This window comes from Lonchura striata, chromosome 12 (assembly GCF_050655825.1).
Source record: "Lonchura striata isolate lonStrDom1 chromosome 12, ASM5065582v1, whole genome shotgun sequence".
NCBI classification, from domain to species: domain Eukaryota; kingdom Metazoa; phylum Chordata; class Aves; order Passeriformes; family Estrildidae; genus Lonchura; species Lonchura striata.
The window spans coordinates 6,521,871-6,543,127 of record NC_140714.1 but is presented as its reverse complement, the minus strand read 5'-3'; the positions used below and the strand labels follow the sequence as shown (position 1 = coordinate 6,543,127).

Genomic DNA, 21,257 nt, shown 5'->3' with positions numbered 1-21,257 from the left:
GAATCAGTAACACTGCCTGTTCTTCACTGCAGTGACACTGCAGCAGCTGCAGAAATATATTCACATTTTAACTGTGGTGTCTGTTCCAGGAAGTGCAAAGTTTGTGGTGCTTGATCTCAGAGGGAACATTGCTGCAACTACTCCAGCTTTGTCATGGGACTGCTGATAAAAGATTCAGCCTTCTGTAGAAAATGTTATGCTGGATTTATGTGCGTATTGCATTTCTCCTGTAAGAATGCCTGAGTTTTATGGAAACCACAGAGATCCATGTGGAGAAGTAGTCAGGATATGACAGCAACTTATTGCAGATTAGATCAGAAAGGGAAGCAGCAACTGAGCTTAATATATGGAGAAAGAGTCAGGTTTAGTTTATGGTCTTTTCAGAGAAGCTGAAAATAATGATTCGTTTTGGAGTCCTAGTCCATCACTGGCAGTCTTGTAATGCCAAAGCTTTTAAATTTGGCAAAATAAAACCAGTAGGGAATATAGAGCTGTGGATGAATATCAAAACAGAGAGGATAGGCAAGCAGAGGACATGCTGCATTTTTGAGTGCTCTGGGTTTTAAGCAAACCTGGGTTCTGTTATGCTCATCTCCCATCTAGCAGTTTTTAAATGAAATGCCAGTCCTTTTTCTTTGTCCCAGGTTTAGTATATCAGCAGTTATCCCAGAGGCAGGGCAAGCAAAATCTGTTTTTATAAATAGAGGGTTTCATTTAAAAAAAAAAAAATCAACATTTTTATATTAGGGCAAGAGAGATCTCAAGACCTCTATCATGCTCAGTATTTGGATTTGTTCAATCTCAAAAGGGCTGTTGCCAATTACCACAGTGTATATGCAGACAGAAAATACCTCACTTACTTTTCCCGTGGACCTTCTGTGTTGTCCCTTTTCAGCCTCGCTACTCCATCCCTCTCCTGTCCTCAAGCTCCTTTTGCTGGAGGCTGCAAGATCCCTTTTGGCACTTGGCACTTGTACACTGAGGTGACCCGAGGCCTGAGGACTCCCCATTCACACAGTCTCCATGGCACCGTGGAAAAGACACTTATTTTTTAAATCCCTATGATGTGTAAATATTTGGGTGGCTCCTAAAACTAAGCCAGCCTTCTCAGGTGCTCAGCCTACCACATTATCCATTTCCCTCTCCTTATCTGAAATACTTCTGCAAATGTTTCTCTGCCAGTGGACCTAATGTGATTCATCAAGCAGCATCAAGAGAAGTCAGCTGAAAGGAAACCTGCTTCAAGGACTGAGGGCAGTAGCAAAGCTCCCAGTGTAAGCTCCTATTTCCTTGTGGGTAAACAAAACCACGACAGGGTGCACAGCATTCACATTTTGACTTTTGTAGAGGTGTTTCACACTACATATGCTTACAAAATCATTAGAAAAAAGAGACATGGCCCTGTGACATTGTGCAATGCTCTATTTGGGGAGCAGTACATGAATGAAGTTTTAGTTACACCATATTTCAGTTGCTATAATTTGAAGTTCTCCATAACTTTCATCTGGAAAAAAGTATGAGGAAAATTTTTTAAGTTTCTGATTGCTGTGCTAATATGCAGAGTCATATTTTTTCCCTTCTCCTTACTCCATTATCATCAGTGTTGCAAACAGATTGAGATAGCAACAAGTCTCTCGCTCTCTCTCCCCATAGTTTTGACGTTTACATTTTGAAAGACAACAGCTATAAACCCCACTTTCACCAACCAATCCCTTACTAGTGATGACACAGGCTTCAAGAACACGTTCTCTTCCTTCACACTGGTAGGAAAGAACTGCTGTCAGTGATGACTCCACTTATTGCAGTGTGACCTTTCTAGTCCCATACAAATTGTTTAGGATGGCTTTTTCATGGCAAGGGGTAGCAGCTTCTCCCTCTTCCATTTGGGCCTCTCTGTCTTAGATCTCTCTTTGCTCCAGCATGTGGGAATAAGTCCCAGCATCATGTCAAAAGAAGAGGCACTGCTCAGCAGTCTGATGCTGCTCAGTAAGTGCACAGTCATGGGCTCTCTCCAGAGAGGTTTGCCAATTTTCATTACGCAGGAATTGGGTAAGTAAACATGTAAGAGCTCAGCAAGCCACTAAAAGGACGTGGTCAAACTGGAACTGCGCTGTTGGATCTGGAAGGGACTTTTTTTTCCCTTCTCAGTGAAGCAAGGGTCACCTCCCTTGGGGTAGGATGTAGCAAATACTGCCAAGACTTCCATGGGAATTGCATCAGTTGGACGGGTGTAAGACACAGGGAACAGACTCTGAACATCAGTTCTGCATTTCCCTTTTGTGTTTAAGTAATACGGTTACTGCTTACGTTTTAGGGTTTTTCCCCAAAGGTTTGTCTGTGCATTTGTCACTGCTGTTAAGTAATATTATTTAAAGGTCAGTTAGATAACACATTTTCTGATGTCACTTATGCCCAATTTGTCTCTCTAATTCAAGAAGGGATAAGGGTCCACTCCACTGGCCACTGCATTCAAACCAGCCAAAAGCCCATCCCAGCTGCAAAGGATTTGTAGCCTGCACAGAGGTAATGGGGTGATTATGTCCCATTCATACACAAAATACTCTTCCCTGTTTTGATGCACTGCCTCCCTACAGGACACACCAGCTCCTCTGCTCCAAGGATCCACAGCAGTTAGATTCCCAAAAAGCAGGTCACTGTAGTACATATACAGGGTCCCACATCAGCTGTACTAGTTGCTTACAGCTCATCTTTGTACTGCATTGCAGATCAGTTCCTAAACTCACATTTAAGATAAAAAATAGGGAACCTAAACCACTGCCATTCTTCCCAAATACCCACACCCCCTTCTACACCAGGAAAGCAACAGGCAGCTGCTGGCAATGAAGTGTTTCCAAGGAAATGGGTTTTGAGCTGCACTGCTGTTACACAGGAGGTGCAGCTACTTAAAAAGCAGCGTTACAGGCACTAGATATTTCGTACATTAAAATCACTCCCTCTGCAACTCTGACCAGATTTTCATGCCATCACTCCTTCATGCACAGCTCAAATGCAGCAGCCTTGCAGGAGAGAGGAACTCCTCTTCAAGGAGCTCTTGGAGGTTGTACTCATCTCCACACAGCTAGTTCGGGACAGAGGACAAAGTGACATCCCACCTTATACAGCTGCCTCCTGATGTTCACAGCAGTTTCCTCTGCTGTTAGCACAGTTTGCAAGGAGCAGAAGAAATACATTTCCCTTTGCTGAAAGAGTTCTCCAGCAGACTCCTGCTATTTTGAATGGCACAGGCCTCAGAAGGATTGCGGGAATTTTGGAAGCTTGAGAGAATTTGCTTTCTACACATTGCTGGCACAGCCTATGCAGCCTTCCAAGTCCCGTAACAACCCATCCTCCTCAGATAATCTGTTTTCCCAAACATTTAGCCATCTCAAGGCCCTGCTTGGATCTCTGTGAATGTTTATGACACTGCTATGTCACTCCTCCATGATGCTGCCCGAGTGCTTGCCTAATGTCTGACTCCTGAAAAAAAATGGCTGTTTATAAAAGCTGTAAATGATGCACACAGTGACGGGACACAGCAGATTCAGCACACTGTGTCCAAAGCTCTCTCTTAAAAATAGCCTGGACTGCATCACTGCATTTGTTCCAATCTAGAGAATTCATGTGCTCTCCCTAGTACTACTAGTAAATAATTAACTGTTTAATATAATGACTGTCAGAATAATTTAATGTTTAATCTGTCTAGAGTATTTGTTGTAGTTTTTAGCTCTTTGCTGCCTTGTACCAGCCACTTCTTTATAACAGACTACTAACAGAAGAGTTAAAGGAAAATACTGACTTGCAGTCACCCTTCTGGGTCTTTGCATGTTTAGCAGTGATTTCTTCCTACTACCATTTAACCATGTAACAGCTTCAGTGAACATTCAGACCATCATATCCATATGTTCTCTGACCCCAAGCATCTTTAGGGAACCCCAGTTTGGGATAATCCACCAATTACTGCTGCTCTCACCAGGTACTGCTCTATCTTTATACTGCAAGAAAAAAAGCAAACACACTCCTTCTGCCTCTTGAGAAACATCATGTGGCAATTGTTTGTTTTTTCTGGACCATATGGAATTCCTTTCCTTATTTATGCATTTCAGAATGACCTCTTAGCAATAGCTGTTCAATGGTTATCCTCTTAAGACAGCAGCCATGTAATTTCATTTCTACTTTTATAGGAAACCAGTACTCACATAGAAAGAGAACACTTACTAAACTACTGCCATTTATAAAGTGCTGCCTTTCCATAAAGGGTGAGAACCTGGCTATCATCAGAACTGTTCATTGAATCCAGAACACAGCTACAGGTGAACAATAATTAATCCAGAACAGTGTGGTATTTAAAAACTGACATCTGTGGGGCCAGACCTATGTCCTAGCACACTAATCTTCAGCACACCAGAGTCTCTGGAAGTGCTGGAGGATTCCAGAAATTTTGGATCACACCTGAGCACTGCAGTGAGTGCAGGTCCTAGGGAGCTGCTGGAAATAGAGGTCATTAATAACATGCAGTGCATTATCACAATGAACCCTCAATCTGCAAGTTGCCACTGCATGTGTCACAAGAAAACTCAGTTCTGTATCCCTCAAAGAGGTTCAGAAGACTGGTGCAAAACAGAGTTGTCACAACTCCTTTGTTATTAGCCCTAATAATCCTTCATGAAGAAGAGAACATTTATCCCCTTGATAGTTCTGTATGAAAACATACATTCAAACCAAGTTGCAACAGAGTTCAATTCATTGTCAATATTTTGGACAGATGAGAGAAAGATTTGTGTTGTGGACTAGCTACTGGCAAACACACATAATGGGTTATTTCCTAACTTTCTGAGACACCTTCCATCTTTTTCTGATAACCTTCATCTTTACCTCTGGTATTGATATCCCACATTCAAACCAGCTGAATCTTGGACTGATGTGGTAGATCCACTGCTTATCCTTATTCCCTTTCTAAATCTAGCAGGTCTCCTACAGCCTTTCCATGAAAAAGTCTTCAGAAAAGGCAAACTGAAATCTTTTGACCTTCAGCTCCTGCCAGGGCTGCCTGTGGTGTAGGAGGTGGGGTGACCTGTGAGAGATACCCTTAAAAACAACATTAGGCTCCCTGAGACTGGCAGAACTGCTCTTCTAATGTTCAAACCTACAACAGCAGGAGATGCCTGCAAAGCATCAGTCCTTCTTTCTGGCTCAGGAACCTGATGTAGTGGAGATGAAGAGTTTAGTGAAAAGCTGTGATTTAGAGGAATATTAACCTTGGGTGCTAAATATCAAAGCACAACCAGCAATGAGCATTACAGATCATAAGGTCTCCCTCACATCTCATGGCAAGGAAGGAAAATGCACAGTGAATGAGACACGTCTGCTAGTCCAGCACAGCAACCAGATATCCTGCTCCTAATCTAATCTATAGAGTCTGTCTTAAGATTTGGGACTCCTTGAACAATTTTATGATGCACTATCCCATCCCCCACATGCCATCTACTTTGTTTCTTTACTGAACAAGGACCACGAGTGCAAACAAAACTCCAATATTTTCACCTTCTGCTCCTTCACCCACTTCCTCTATGGATTTGCCACAAGGATCAGTTTTATATGTCCAGAAAGCCCCATAAACCTGCCCTGCCTAAATGGCCAAAGAGCACTCACACACCTTTGTGCATTCTGGTAGGTAAAGAATTCTGGTACAGGAGTAGGAGGGAAAAGGGATGCAGATGGGTTCATTAGCAGGACTGCAAGGCTCCATCCAGCACACTCAGGATTTCTAGTCCAGGCTTTGCTGATATTTTTGGGAGTCTGACCCACCTTCACGAGACAAAGGGACCATAAAGTTCCTCCAAAAAAGCAGCCTCTTTCAGCAGAAAGAAGGAAGGTGTGGAAGCAGCACAGCACCAGAGCTGAGCCCAGTCCCTAATGTGAGACACGTACTCTAGGCCAGCTGATGGACTCTGCAGTTTGTGTCTACATGTGTGCAGACACAGAGACAAAAGCCATATTTACAGACATTTTAATTTTCTTAAAAGGCTGCTTTGCAGCCAGCTCCTTCAGTAAAGCAATTAGCTGGAGATTTTCAGAAAAGGCTAGATCCCATGAGTGTTTATCTAGTGACTACTTCATTCTCTCCTCAGTGCCTGCAAAACACCATTCTGTATTAGAGTCCCAAACAGGAGCAATTACCCTTGCTTTGGCAGTAATACAGCTTTTACAGAAACCTTTGTCTCCTCAATCCAGTTTCCTCCCATGGAGCTATTTCTTTAATGCCAGTCTCTGCACAATGCTTCCAGAACTTGTGCTGCTATAAAAACTGTACTTCAAACCAGCTGACTCTTACTTTCCTCCCCCTAAAAAAATTACTTTCTGATATCTGGGGCGTATAATAGATGGGATACGTGCCAGGGTGAACAATAGGAGGAAATGAAAGATGAAATTATTAGGCATGAGTTAAACAGGAGATGAAATAACTCTGAAGTGTTTTGGATAGAAGAGAGCCTTTATTTTTGAAAAAAGCAGGATTCTGATTCTGGGTGGGGAAAACTCTTGCAGATAAAGAGACAATTGCTATCCTCTTCCAATCCTCACTTCACCCCAACCTATTTTAAGGATCATTTCTATTCTTGCTCACCCACAACATTGTTTTTCTATTGCCTAAGATCCAGCAGGGTCCATTATAACAACACTAGTTAGCAGGAGAGACAAACCATACTTGATAAGGGAAGGCATGGTTTTTGGAACACAACCCAAAGCTGGGAACAACAAACTTCCCTGGTTTAATCCCAGACTAAGCTCCACACAATTCAAGCTGATCAGGTGCTGGGTACAAAGGAAGGGCTGCACAAGCAGCAGCCTCCACTCACCATTCTGCTGAGAAGATGATGCTGACAGTGTCACAAATGTCCTCATCTCATCTCCACCTTCCTCAGAGTGAGGGAATTACAACCACATCCCTTCTTTCTTGTTCTATTTAAAACCTATTGATTAGGCTGGGGAAAACAGGTGGTCACTGGGCACTCAGGAGAATTTCCTGTGGCTCCTTTTCTTACCAGCACCTGGCTTTGGGAGAGGACTTAAGCAGCTTGTCTTCAGCTGAGGAGCCAGGTTGACTCAGGCTGCAAAACCACACATTTTCAGAGCAAACTAAGACAAAAAACACAGTAGTCTGCCCAGGGAAGTGATAGAATCACCATGCCCAGAGGGATTTAAAAAATATATAGATGTGACACTTGGGGACATGGTTTAATGGTGGCTTGGCAGCGCTGGGTTCATGGTTGGACTTGATGATCTTAGGGGTCTTGTCCCACCTAAATGATTTTATGCACAGGGGGAAGGAAAACCACACCAAAAACTTTCACAGACATTTAGTGTGAGCAATTGCCTCAAAATGAGGGCCCAGAAATGGACCCTTTTTGGTCAGGTTGGATTTCATTTAAAATATGAACACAACCCTAACCCTATATATATTACATACTAGGTGTGTAATTTTTTTTAGCTGAAATTTGTAACTTTCTTAGCTGAAACTTCAGGTCAGAATGAATCATTTCTCAAACAGCCAGCACACCAGCTATTTTACTTCCTATGCTATTTTTCATACTGTGCTATTGATTTTGTTTGGGCACTGCAGTTCTGGGTTTTTTTGTGCACTGAATTTTTAGGGTTGTTTTTTTCACCTTCTTCAGTAATGATGTTTTCTAAACTTGGACTGTAGAACCAGTTGCACAAAAGTTGCCCTAGAACAAGTGGTGGTCAGTGACCTTCACTTGACATGGAAACAAAAAAACCTTTCCTCTACAATAATAAAATATGGCTGTTACTATTAATCTTCTTGGCATGATTGCTGAATGATGAAGGCTATTAAATAATTTGAAGTTATTGTTCTTTCCTGAAAGGTGGAGTTCCAAGAAAATGTGTATTATTCAATGTTTAAAAGTTAAAAATTATCCCGAACAGAAACTTTTATCTATGCTGAGAGATGGGAATTGTGGATAACTGTGTTACTGAGTAGTAGGTGTACAGCTACTACATTAAAAGTGACTCAGCCATGTTGGGATATTTAGCACCAGCCCTGGTCATTCTGTGAGCTCATAAATCATAATTACTTTTCAGGAACACCTTATCATTTTTCTGGGGAGATTTTATATTGCCCTGGCACTGTCTGCTTTATGTACCACAGTGATGGGTCTATTAACTATTCAGTGCCTTCACATTTCCTGCCAGGCACTGTTGGTATCAAGCAGAACCTCTGGGTATTGTCTGGCTTTTGGTGCCTTTGTAAAGCTGCTCTGAGCCTGTCTCCCCTTCACAGACAGGGGAACAAAATTTCCGAGTAGTATATCCTTAACTGGCTTTTGACCTAATGTTATGTAAATCTTTGCACCCCTGGAGAAGAGTTGGAGAAATAAGAAAGAAAATATTCCAGACAGGAATGTTACGTCTTAAAAATATATTAGACTGGCTTAAGAGAGGCTATTAAAGATAAATTTGAAAGAGGGCATTATTATGCATTAAGTACTTAGACCATCTCTGATGCCTATTTAATTTTCCTGTTGATATTTGTGTATTTCTGAGTGTTACTCCTGGTTTTACCAGAGATGCAGCTTTAGCTCAGTCTCTCTGAGAAATAAATTCTGATTCATTAATGGCCAATAAATACAAGAGAAAAACTGCTTAAGGCCTGAATAATTGGGCCAGTTGTCAGCACTGTAGCTATCAGAGCACTGTCACTTCCAATCTGCTTGAGAATATACACAAGACCAAGCTCAGACACCACAAGTGAGAGCACCAGATAATGATGTAAAATTATCCCAGCAAGGCTTATTTTTCTAGATGTTGCATGTCCTTCATGTGCTCAGTAAAACCACCAGTAGTGTCTGATCCCATGAGGTGTTTTCTGTTTGTGGCCGTATTTCTGCTGCTATCAGTCAGACACTGCTGCAGGCCAGGAGCTGGGCTCAAGGATCCTGATGGGTCCCTTCCAGCTCAGCACATTCTGTGTTTCTGTGATTCTAGGAGGGGTATGAGAGTGGTTCTCTAGCCCACCATGGTCACCTATTGCCTTTGGTAAAGGTACAAGGTAGACATGAAATCTGAAATCTGATGCTGTTGCAGCAGCAGAAAAGTTTAATCATATGCAATATCTATGCAACATAAAACCTGAAAATCCATACCAGTCACATTTCCTCATATTCAGCTCAGCCGTGCTCCAGATTTATAGGGCATTTCTGGGTGATTTTATTCCTAGGAATGCATCCTGGCTAAGACTGCCTTTGCATGCATCCTGCTGCTTTTGGTTTAATCTTGATTAATTATTTTTGTCCAGCCATTCAGAGCCCACTCATCGGGGGTACTGATTTATGATGCAAGGCATGAAATAGCCAGATTCTATTAGAAAGATTTGCAGTTACAAAACTGAAGAATTATTTATTTGGGCTTCACTGGTAATTGGTAATTTTTCCTCCAGCACCTGTGAGTGGGCAAGGGGATTTTGTTAGGCATTTTCTGGGATGATTACTTGTTTTATTTACTTGTCTATTTTCAACAGCCATGTGAGAATAACAGTTGTTGTGAGTATTGAACTACATATATTTAAATAAGACCGAAACACTCTCAGCAGTAAATGGAGGGGAGGTAAGACAGGTGTTTCCAGCACTGAGCACATCTAATACCTGCATCTCTAGGCAAAAAGACACAGGCCTTATTGACTTTTAATGTAATCAGTTAAATGTTCAGAAATACAAGTGTTGAATGCTGACTTGTACCTCACAAATCAGCTGAAAGCATTCCAGATACACTCTAGCTTTCGTGCCAATATTAAAAGTGCTGCTCCTGGAGTTTCACAACTGGTATTTTTGTGGGAGTTAAAAATACATATATACATAGTTGAACAAATATTTCCACCCCTCCTCCCATGCAGACCTGATGCTGCCTGTTTGCCTGTGGTGAGAGGGGAGGCAGGGACAGCCCTGGGGCTCTGTGGAGCAGCCACATCTCTGCCTCTCAACCCCTGCCTAGGCCAGGCTTTACTGCTCTGCTCCTCCCTGCTCCTCTATTCTTTATAAACCAGCTTGTGGCAGCTGTTTTTATTCTGGGGTGTAAATGCTCCAAGAGAAAGGTGTCTGGTTATTTTTCAAGGGATTGTGTGTTTACAATGGAGAGGTGGCAGAGCTGGGCTCAGCAGGTCAGGCAACTCTCCAAAACCAAAACAGTTCAGGAAAGCTCTTAGCAGGCACCACACAGATGAAGTTTAAATCTTTCTTCTGTGCAGTGGTGCTGCTCTGTGCTCCTCACCAGGATGTAGAGATACTGCCCTTGTTTTATTGCCCCCATGGAAATATGGGTTTTCCAATCCCAATTAAGAAGTACTTATATACTTAAATGAATTCAGCCTAACTTATACAAACTTGGTCAGGAAATGGTCCATTTCTGTCTTAAGGTACTGATGACCAAATTAGGGCCACTCTGGCCTTTCAGCAGCCCTTGGCTCTCACCACAGACCAATAGCTGCCTGGTTAGGTCGCTCTGGACAGCGACTCAAAAGCTTTTCATTTCTCTCTCCAGTACAAAGCCCTTTGCATTATGTGCAAAGAGAAAGCTCTGGTCAGTAAGAAATACTAGTTTTCCCTCTGCACCTTGCCCTGAGGTCCCATCATTTTTCACAATCCAAACAGGACTGGTCTCTCTCAGTGTGTACTTAGAAGCCCAGTGAGTAACACATAGGAAATGAGGGGAAGGATGCTGGAAGTTCTGTGGCATCTTTTGTAATAGATAGGGTCTTAACCCCAGTGTCCTGGATAAACTCCAGTTCTGGTAATTGCATTCTGCATAGTTAAAATCCCCCTGCAGTTTCAAATGAATCCATTATTGCTCACTTCCTTCCCCAAATTGCTGTGCAGCTTTGCTTTGTGCTGCTGAAGAGTTGCTTTGTTTCACCTGAGGGATGATGGCATTTCATGACTGTATGAAATGGGCCTGAGTGCACAGTTTGTACAACACTCAGTGAAACACTCTGGGATTATTCATAATTAAATATCCGCTCCCTGCAAATGAATGGGTTTATAATGTTGGGTGAAGTAGGGCAGCACAAAGCATGACTTCTCTCCCACTTGAAAGTTGGTAATATAAAACTTAAAAGAGCAGTAAAAGACAGAAGTTTTCTAAAATTCCCCTTATGCAGCTAAGCATGCAAGCTCTAAGTGACTGTCTCAGTTTTTACTTTCCCATATTGTTATTGATTAATTGCTCTACTTCAATTTCCTTGTCCTAAGTGGAAACATTACAATCGTAACTTCAATCTCTGGCCACGATACAAACTGATTCTAAATCTTTAAATTGTGTCAGTGGGAGGAGGTGACGGGGGGTGGAAGGAAAGCTTTTATTTTTATTACTAATTTTCATGTGTTCCAGGACTTACTAATTTCATGCAGATGTAGAGAAACCACAAGGTATTTCTGCTGCAGTCAAACCCAAGAGATGCCTCAGCATCATAAACTTGCTCTGGCATGATCTTGTCCCAGCAGTGTGTCCTGCTAAGGAACCTGAGGATATTCCACAAACATCAAAACATATGAGTCTTTCTAGAGCTGAGCCAGTGACCTCTTTCAGCTCCAGCTGGTTGAGTTATAGCTTTGTTCCCATTTGAGATTTGGGCTTGTCCTTTTTGTGCTCATTGCTTGTGGTCTTGCAAGAATGTCACAGGCATCTTGTGAATTTCCAGCTTGTCCTGGAAGGAAATGGTACCACTAGAAGCTCTGTGTCCCATAGGTGAGATACACTTTCTAGGAGCCTTAACAGGGGAGAAAACAGCCAGGACTCCCACCTTTGGCAGAAGCATTCCTCAGTAATACTATTCCTCTGACCCAGGGCTATTACTCACAAAGCAGAAGGTCAATATAATGCTGTAAGTAGATTCCTCATCCCATTTTCTCTCCAAGGTAGGTCCCAATCTGCTCCTCGATTGCTCCAGCACTGTTTTGATGAAGGCTAAGAATGAAATCAATAGAAAAAATTATAGAAAATTATGTATGATGTGGCATCCTTGAGGAAAAAAAATATGCTTAATTTGAAACAGAAAAATACTGGCTTGGGAGCCACATATGTATCTCATTTGGAAAAAAAATCTGTACTGTTATTGAAGTAGCCACAATGAGAGTATTAGCTACAAATTAGGTATGTGTACTGGGAAGGCAGCTTTGTGTGGATGGGAGAGGGGCAGCAGCATCCCTTACACTGTGAGACACGTAAATGAGAAGCCAAAGGATCTGCAGCCTGGGCAGAGGTCAGCTCAGGACCCAGCTGAGCCTCAGTACTATTTTATGCATAAACAGTATTTTGAACATAAACCACAATATCTTAAGAACAATCCTCTGGTAAATAAATTGTCAGAGAGTAAATACCAAACCTTTCCTTGAAGATTTGGAGGGGCAGGGAAGCCAGCATGAGTAACAAACCACAGCTGACAGCGTGCCACGCTTCAAATGCCACGGAGCACGTTCATGGTGCTGCTCCCCCGAGGACTTTGGTCTCTCCACATGGCAGCCTCGTGCCATCAGAGCACCCCAAAGCCCAGCTATGGCTTTCTCCCTTCCCAAACCATTGCTTTTTCTGCAGCATCTAGGACAAGGATCCCTTCTCCTTCCTCCATCCCCAAACCCACATTGCAGAGTGGGTCTTCTGGAAGAGAAAATAAGCAGTGATTTGCTTCCCACGTGCTCCTCTGCCATGCCACCCAAGCTTGCTCTCCTTCATCTTTCAGGATGGAGGAGCTGTTCCACCCTCAGCTTGAATATTAACTGTCCTTTAAAATTATGTTAGAACTGGCTGGGTTGGGCTGGAGGGCTTCTCTCCCAGGCCCCAGTAATGCCCTGATTTTGAAATAAGAAATTTTCATAAGCACTGCTTCAGAGATTTTGAAACTTTTAAAAATAAAACTGGGAAACGATTAGTGCATTTTTTCCATGTTCCTGACTGCCTTTCTTCTTTTTTCTTCAGTCAGATAAATAAAAAAAGAAATAAAAAAGAAAGAGAGAGAGAAGAAACATGAAGCATAGATAAGACATTATTCTAAAATGGATTATTTTGAATAAAAGTCTTGTCAGAGATTTGATAAAAGAAGGTCTTTTTCCCAACATTGCGGTGGGGAGAGGACCGTGGAGGACAAATTAGAGGAGCATTGCTTGTGCCTCCCAGCCGAGTTAATTCTGTGAGAGCACTGTTGTGAGAGCGGTATTTACATAACCACCCTCGGTGGGAATCGCACACGCGGTGCTGCTCCAGCTCCCCGGCCAAGGAGCCGGGCAGCGGCGGCTCCCGGGCCCCGGAATTCCAGCGGTCACTGAATTCCCAGCCCTAAGAGCCGGGGCTCGCCGGGAGCCGGGCTGCCCCGCACGGCGGCATCACAGCACCCTCTGCTGTAGCTCTGCCGGACACACGGACACGGGCACGGACACATGGACACGGAATGGACACACGGACACGGAATGGACACACGGACACACGGACATGGGCACGGACACACGGACATGGGCACAGACACGGGCATGGACACACGGACATGGGCACGGACACACGGACACGGAATGGACACACGGACACGGAATGGACACACGGACACACGGACATGGGCACGGACACACGGACACGGGCACGGACACATGGACATGGGCACAGACATGGGCATGGACACACGGACATGGGCACGGACACACGGACACGGAATGGACACACGGACATGGGCACAGACATGGGCATGGACACACGGACATGGGCACAGACACACGGACACGGAATGGACACACGGACACGGAATGGACACGGGAACAGACACACAGACACGGGCACGGACACACGGACACGGACACAGGCATGGACACACGGACACGGAATGGACACGGGAACAGACACATGGGCACGGGCACGGGCATGGACATGGGCACGGACACACGGACATGGGCACAGACACATGGACATGGGCACAGACACGGGCACGGACATACGGACATGGAATGGACATGGGCACAGACACCTGGACATTGGGACGGACACTTGGACATGGGAATGGACACCTGGACATAGGAACAGACAAGGGAACAGACACCTGGACATGGGCATGGACACGGGAACCGACACATAGACACGGGCACGGACACCGGCATGGACATGGGAATGGACACCTGGACATGGGAATGGACACCTGGACATGGACACTCGGACATGGGCACTGACACCTGGACATAGGCACAGACACTTAGGCACTGACACCTGAACATGGGCACAGACACTCAGGCATGGGCATCTGGACATGGGCATGGACACCTGGACATGGGAACGGACACCTGGACATGGGAATGGACACCCAGACACAGACACTCGGACATGGGCATTGACACTTGGACATGGGCAAAGACACTTAGGCACAGACACCTGAACATGGCCACAGACACTCAGGCATGGACACCTGGACACAGGCACAGACACCTGAACATGGGCACGGACACCTGGACACAGGAACGGACACCCACCCAGGCATGGACACCTGGACATGGGCATGGACACCCGGGCACGGACACTGGGCACGGATACCTGGACATGGATGACAGGCATGGACACACGCAGCTCAGCTGAATGCTCAGAGCTGCATCGTGCAGGGACACCCATGTCTGGCTTCTCCACTGGCTGCAAAAATCCCTTTTAATTCTTTCTAGACACACATTATTATGGTTTTTGGCATCAAAAAAAAATTACTGGTACCTCTTTTGACTTTCCTCCTCTTTTCTTGATGGATAACCATGCCATCAGTGAAACTGTGTGTGCTATTTAAAACATAAGTAGTTCTTAATTTAACTCTCAGACATTGGATCTTGCTACACCTATAGGCATAGATGGAATACTATTAGAATATTTATTCCTCATAAACATATGTAAGCCCTGTAATCAAATGAAAGCCACAATCTTTCTGATTAGTCAAACAGATTGAGCTCTGTAAATCTCACACCATAAGACCCACTTTCCTGCCCTTAGGTCTTTACTATGCTCATTGCAGTGTCCTTTCCAAGTTTTGCAGCCTCTTTTCTGAGATGTGGGAGGCAGAATTGCACTTGCCATTCCAGTCTCACCATTACAACAGAGTAGGAGAAGGTGAAACCATTCATTCCCTGTTCTCCCATGTCCCTGGTCTCAGCAGATGTACAGGTCATGATGCTTTATTTCATTTGATTTCCTCTAAGAAGAGAATACAATTTCCATTCAGAACAGCAGTTAAAAAAAAAAAAAATCATCTTCTGCTCTTAAGACCTGAACCTTTTATTGTATGTCCATTAAATATGAATTCCTGATTCAGTAAGTGAAGTTGTTTTGAGCCCAGAAGAACTAACATGACCTTGGTTAGCAAGTATGTTCAAGGAGGCATCTGGCACATGATGTTCACCTCTCTTTGTTTTTTTTGTTTTTGTTTTTTTTTTGGTTTTTTTTGGTTTTTTTTTGTTTTTTTTTTTTTTAAGAGAAAATCCTATGTAGGCATAAGCCTCAGGAAAAAGTGCAGTAGTATTTCATACTACATGAGACACTTGTGCATTCAAAGTTTTCCCTGGTGACAAGTAAGAATTTTCTCCCCCTTAAATAAGGAAACTTGCCTTGCAGTCACAGCAGCTAAAAAGAGGTCACCTTTGCCTTCAGAAAGAGGCTCTTCAGGAATTTGTGTTCTGCCATTATCTCATTCTTGGAAAAAAAAGTGAAGACACAGCCATGTAAAGAGATGTATTTATAACCACCATTGGTTTAATTTCAAACTGTTAGTTCCTCAAAACACTAGCCATAAAATAGCTGTAAAAGCAACTGCTTGCAAGAAGCTCTTACACTGTCCCATGAGCATTCATAGCTTCTTATTTATGATGGAGATCATGGAAGAAGAGCAGAGAAAATCACACTTAGATTACTTGAAGCAATTTTTTTTCCTGCAAGAACTGAGCATGAATTTATTGTGTAAATACAATTTAGGGTTGCTCTTTAAAGCAGAGGTTATTATTCAAGGATGGAAGTATAAGCTGTTATATGCATTGACAAAATGATGTGTTCACAGAACCAGGTACCATCCATGCTTTAACACCCAAGTCAGGCACAGGCATCTCAGCAAGTACAATTTAAAAGGTAATTGAAATATCAATATTTATCTTCACATTATTTTACTTGCAGCCAGACCATTATTGTAATACATGTCAACTGAGCTGGCCAAGAGATCTTACAAAAGTGCATTGAACAATCCATGCTGGAAAACAGGTTCAGACTGCACATGCACAGCTCACACCATGGCCAGAATCACTCCCTAGGAGTGCCCCCAGCAGTGCCTGGAATTACTACAGAAAATGCATGACCCAAACCTTAAGTGGAGTTGCAGAAACAACATAAGGCAGTGACTGAGGGTGCATTATTTAGGATGGTTCCAGTTTCCCAAATTCTCCCCAAAACCATAATGCTGTCATGGGGGCACCCTGTGGGCAGCAGGCTGGGGAGGTGGTGCCTGGAGCCCAGAACCCTCCATGGTCTTCTGGGCACCACTGCAGTACAAACACTAAACAGGAGTAAATTAGCTGCATTTCTAACGTGAGCATTTTTTTTCTTTTTTCTTTCTTTCTTTCTTTTTTTTTTTATGTAGTTTGTTGATGAAAACTTCATGACAGGAGAAAGATAAGAGTCACTTATAAATATTTATCATCAGTTATTTTTTCTATTCTCAAGAAAGAGAATAGTCTCTTTACTGAGAAAATAGAGTCTCATTAGGCTCTGCAGAAAGCAATTATATGATGCTCATCATCTTTCAACTTTCATAGGTTCTTAATTGCTGTGGGAGAAACAGTTGTTGCTAAATAGCTATTTTTATATGATCCAGATATTATGACTGTTGAACCAGTAAAATGCACAGTATATTTATCCCATTGCTCTTAAACTTTTTATCTTCCTGGATTATTGATGTGGTCCTCAGAAACTATCCAGTTAGCAAGATAGATACAATTAAAGTTAAATGGATGGGTTAAGTTTATATGCACTGTACAAAACCCCACAGGCATGCACAGATCCCTTGTGCATCATCATCCCTCTCAGCTAAACCAGGGAAGATTCCAAAGGTGTGCTGCAGCTTTAAAATGTAATTCCTCCCAGCTGAATTGCTCCAGGCTCTAAAAATTCAGTTCATTAAAAACATCATGACATCTAAAAATAATTACTAAATGAGAGTTTTGAAGGTGGCAGACTCTTAAATTGCCTTCTAAATTTTGGCCCTACAGCTTTGCATGTTCAGCTTTCTTTTTGGAGTCTGTTAGTGCACTAAATATTTACTCCTGTCTTGTCCCTTAATAAAAGCTGAGATTCTCATGGAACATCACAGCTGAATAACCTCATATCACCTCACCAACACCAAGAGCAAAAAGTCCTTTAGATCTTAAATTAGTGACTAAAAAACATGGAGGGGACATTGGCAACTTTCAAATAGGATACACCAGAAGGGAGGTTATTCATCCAAACCCTTTGAGATGTCTGTTATTGTTTCTTAAGAAGGAGCTGAGGAATTCAGGCTGTTCTGAGCCACAAAAGCCCTTGGAATGTCCTGCTGATGGAGCTGCATGAATATGGCTGGTTCTCCAGCCCCACTGGAATAACACACAACTTTCTTCCTAAAGAGTTCAAGGTAAAAAAGGATCTTGAGCTTCCCCAAACAGATCCACAATTGACTCAGTTTGGCTAATCAGAAAAACTGAGTTCATGGCATGGATGTGCAAAAATAGGAGGAAAAGAAGCCTAAAGAAGCCAAAAAGAGCCAAAGACTTCGCTCAGCTGAGACCATTTTCCAGGTCCTTAAGGAAAAATCACTTTTCCCAGCAGGCAAACTTCACCTTGTCCTACCTGAACAAGTGACATTTGCCATCATGGTATATTAGAGAGGATGAGCTGGGAGGGAATGTGATAAATTGCTGTAATTAAAGAAAGAAAAAGGCACCAAATTAGCTGTCAAAGAGGAGGACTGCAAAAGTGTAGCTAGGATGAGATGCTGCACAGGGTTAGAGCTTGGGATATTGCAGGCAGTAAAAGCACAGGAGATGCCCAAACATCCTCTGGGTGCTTCTGTCACACCTGGAGTATAAATCAAGCCTGCAGCACTCCCCATCCTCCTTTCACAGCCTCTGCAGGGCAGAACTTCCCTCTGCTTTTCAGACTGTTGCATAACCCTGTGTGTAAATGATGCTTACAGCAAGGGGAGTGAGTTGACACTACGAGGGCTTTGTAAGGCTCTGCAGGGTGCCCTGGGATGCCAGTTGTGGCACTCAGCTGAGAGCTTACTATTGCTACACCCCTGCCTGTGGATGGTGGTTGCTAGGAGGCAAATATCATATTGAGAAACCTGAAAGGAAGTAACAATTTCAGGTCCAGTTTGGGGCTCTTTGAAATCTTTCTGTTGATTTTAAATAGGATGTGATGCAGCCTTTAGCAAAGATAGTGAAATTTTTTTTGAAGAAGTGAAAATGGATGTCATCCAAATGACTCCAGGTAATAAGGATGGACAACAACGGGCCATTGGTAAGGAAGAATTACTGGGGGAAATGAAAGGCAGCATCAAAGAGCTTCAGTGAACAAAACCCCACCAGATAAAGAATCTTTCTGGGAAAAGCTAACAATGGAAGCTTGTATAAAACATGTATTATTCCGAGGCCACTCTCATGCCAGGGTTAAATTTGGCAGAACCTCTGGGGGTTTTCCACATGACCATTCTCACCTAATGAATTCTCTCTACCTGTAAAGCTGTACCAAACAGTTTCTGCACTTTGTCCTTCCTGCTCTCCTACTGTGGAATCTTGCAGTGATTTTAGGTGTTGATCTGGGCTATAGGAGGTTTAAAGTTCACTGGATGGGGGAAGTGTTCTGGCATGTGGTGTGAACCCATTGCAGCACCGGTCTGGACCCCTCACCACTGTGTGCACAAAAACACTCCAGGAGCCCTGAAACGCTGCAGCTGTTCTGTGGAAACACAAAAGGGAATAAAGGAATTTTCAAAGTGGAAAAAACCCCATCAGACCTGGATGAAACACAGTCAAATAAACAAAAGCTCTCCCTGCCTACTGTACTGTTGCAGGACAAGTCCTTTTGTTCAGCAGTCCCTAACAGCTCCCTATTAGCAGAGCCCCAGGTGGGCTCTCTCTCCTCATCCCAGCTGAGCTCTGGCAGGTTTTCAGCTCCTTCCTGGCAGCTCCAGCACTGCTCGTGCTCAGGGACTTCCTGGGAGCACTGTCCAGCAAGGCCAATCCCTTGTTTTGGGAAGGACAGAGCTCTGTCCATCTGGTGGGGTGTCCCTGAGCAAGAGTCCCTGGCCAGGACACCACAGCCACACAGAGCTCTGCAGCCAAACACCTGTAATCAGCAGAGCAATGTCCCCCAGGTCTCCTACATCCCAGCTAAGCCACATCTCAGCTGGGGGTGACCTAGCAGCCATATCCATGTGGATACCCCCATTCTTCTTTCCTTTACCTGCCTGTCTGGCTGTGAGTGCTCAGGGCTGGGGACAGTGTGACAGACACCCCACACGATGTGCAACACACTCTGACCACACCAAGCACTGCAGGGCTTAAGAATCTCCATTGGCATCATAGACTCAGGGTTTTTTTTTGGTTTTTTTACTGTCATTATCTTGTCTATTCTCATTAAGAAGACAACACAGAGAAATAAGATCAGTCTGCAGTAACACGTGGGGGTTTGTGTGATTATTTCCATAGGAGCTGCATGGGGATAAAAGCATACTGCAAAACAGTAGAAAACAATATTTTCATCACCTTCAGGAGCTCCCTGGTGGGGTGTAAGAGTCTGCTCACTGCTCAGGTATTCACACCTCCTCTGGTCCCCTAGGCAGGGATAATTTCCTCAGGGTTTGACTGTGCTCAGTAAAAAAGAAGACACCTCTTTTTTGCTAGAGAAAGCAAACGACACCCCAAAAGAAAAAATGCACCACTGTGATCCTCACTCCCTGAGTGCTAATGTGGCTTAAGCAAAGCAACAGGGAGTGTCCACCAGCTGAGGAATGATCCTGTCATCTTAAAAACAATACAGTCTTAAATACCCTCACCAATGAGCAAGGAACAATTAATGCTGACTGACCAAAAAGGCATAAAAATTCAATTCCATCTCTCAATAAAATCTGATAAGTGATTTTTAGCAGGCATTATATGTGGTTCCTTGCTCAGCCATATTCAAACATTTGCACCAAACAGGTAAATTAGATGAGTCAGGGTCCAGAAATTTAAAACCTTCGTATCATGGGTGGAAGATTGAATCACAAAACTCACCTGTCTGGGATTGGCAGGATCCAAATTTTGCAGTGCTAACTCATCTTGAAGTTCCCAGATGTATGCCATCATCTCATCTGCACATCATTGGTGACTGCTGTGGCCACCCTCAGATGCCTACTGCCTGGAATTTGTTCAGGTGTAGCAATAAGCCAGAGTCTTTACCTTATCAAATCTATAAAGTGACCAACAAACTTGAATCAAGCTGTTTTAAATAAACAATTAAAAAAATGTTTAAAAATTTTGTGGCTGCTAAAATGGTCGTTAATTTTTAGTGATCCCAGATCCTAAGAAACCTACTGCTTGTGCTGGTTTCATCAGGGGTAGAGTTAATTTTCTTCACAGTGGCTGGTGCAGGGCTCTGTTTTGGCCAATACAGGGTTGACAATACAGAGATATTTTTGTTGTTGCTGAGCAGGACTTACACAGAGCCAAGCCACTGGTGAGGAAGTTGGGGGTGCCTGGGAGGAGACACAGCCAGGACAGGTGACCCAAAGTGACCAAAGGGACTTTCCATGCTCATATGTAAAGCTGGGGGAAGAAGGAGGAAGGGAGGGGACATGTCTGGACTGATGGCATTTTTCTTCCCAAGTCACTGTCACATGTGCTGGGGATGTGCTCTCCTGGAGATGGTGGAACACCTGCTTGCCCAGGGGAAGCAGTGAATTAATTCTTTGATTTAATTTGCCTCTGTGCTTGGGTTTTGCTCTCCCTATTAAACTGTATTTATCTCAACCCACAAGTTTCCTGGCTTTTAGCCTTCCAATTCTCTCCCTTCTCCTGCTGGTGGGGGAGTGAGTGAGCAGCTGCCTGGGGCTCAGCTGCTGGCTGGGGTGAAACCATGACACTGCTGGATACATCCAGTAATGCACACAAGTGATGGAATATCAAACCCCTGTCCCACCAGCGCTACCCTTCCACTATCATGAGCTGAATTTGCCTGTA

At 43.6% G+C, this 21,257-nt stretch overlaps 1 long non-coding RNA gene across 1 annotated transcript in view; it reads right to left on the bottom strand.

The window, feature by feature from the left end:
- LOC110482230 (uncharacterized) overlaps positions 1 to 20,280 on the bottom strand; it is a 177,546-nt gene extending 157,266 nt beyond the window's left edge. The window contains exons 1-2 of the long non-coding RNA XR_014958051.1: positions 11,867 to 20,280; positions 861 to 11,713 (exon numbers count right to left, since the gene is read on the bottom strand). This is a non-coding gene — a long non-coding RNA (uncharacterized LOC110482230). The remainder of the gene's footprint in view (positions 1 to 860; positions 11,714 to 11,866) is intronic.
- Positions 20,281 to 21,257: the final 977 nt, after the last annotated feature.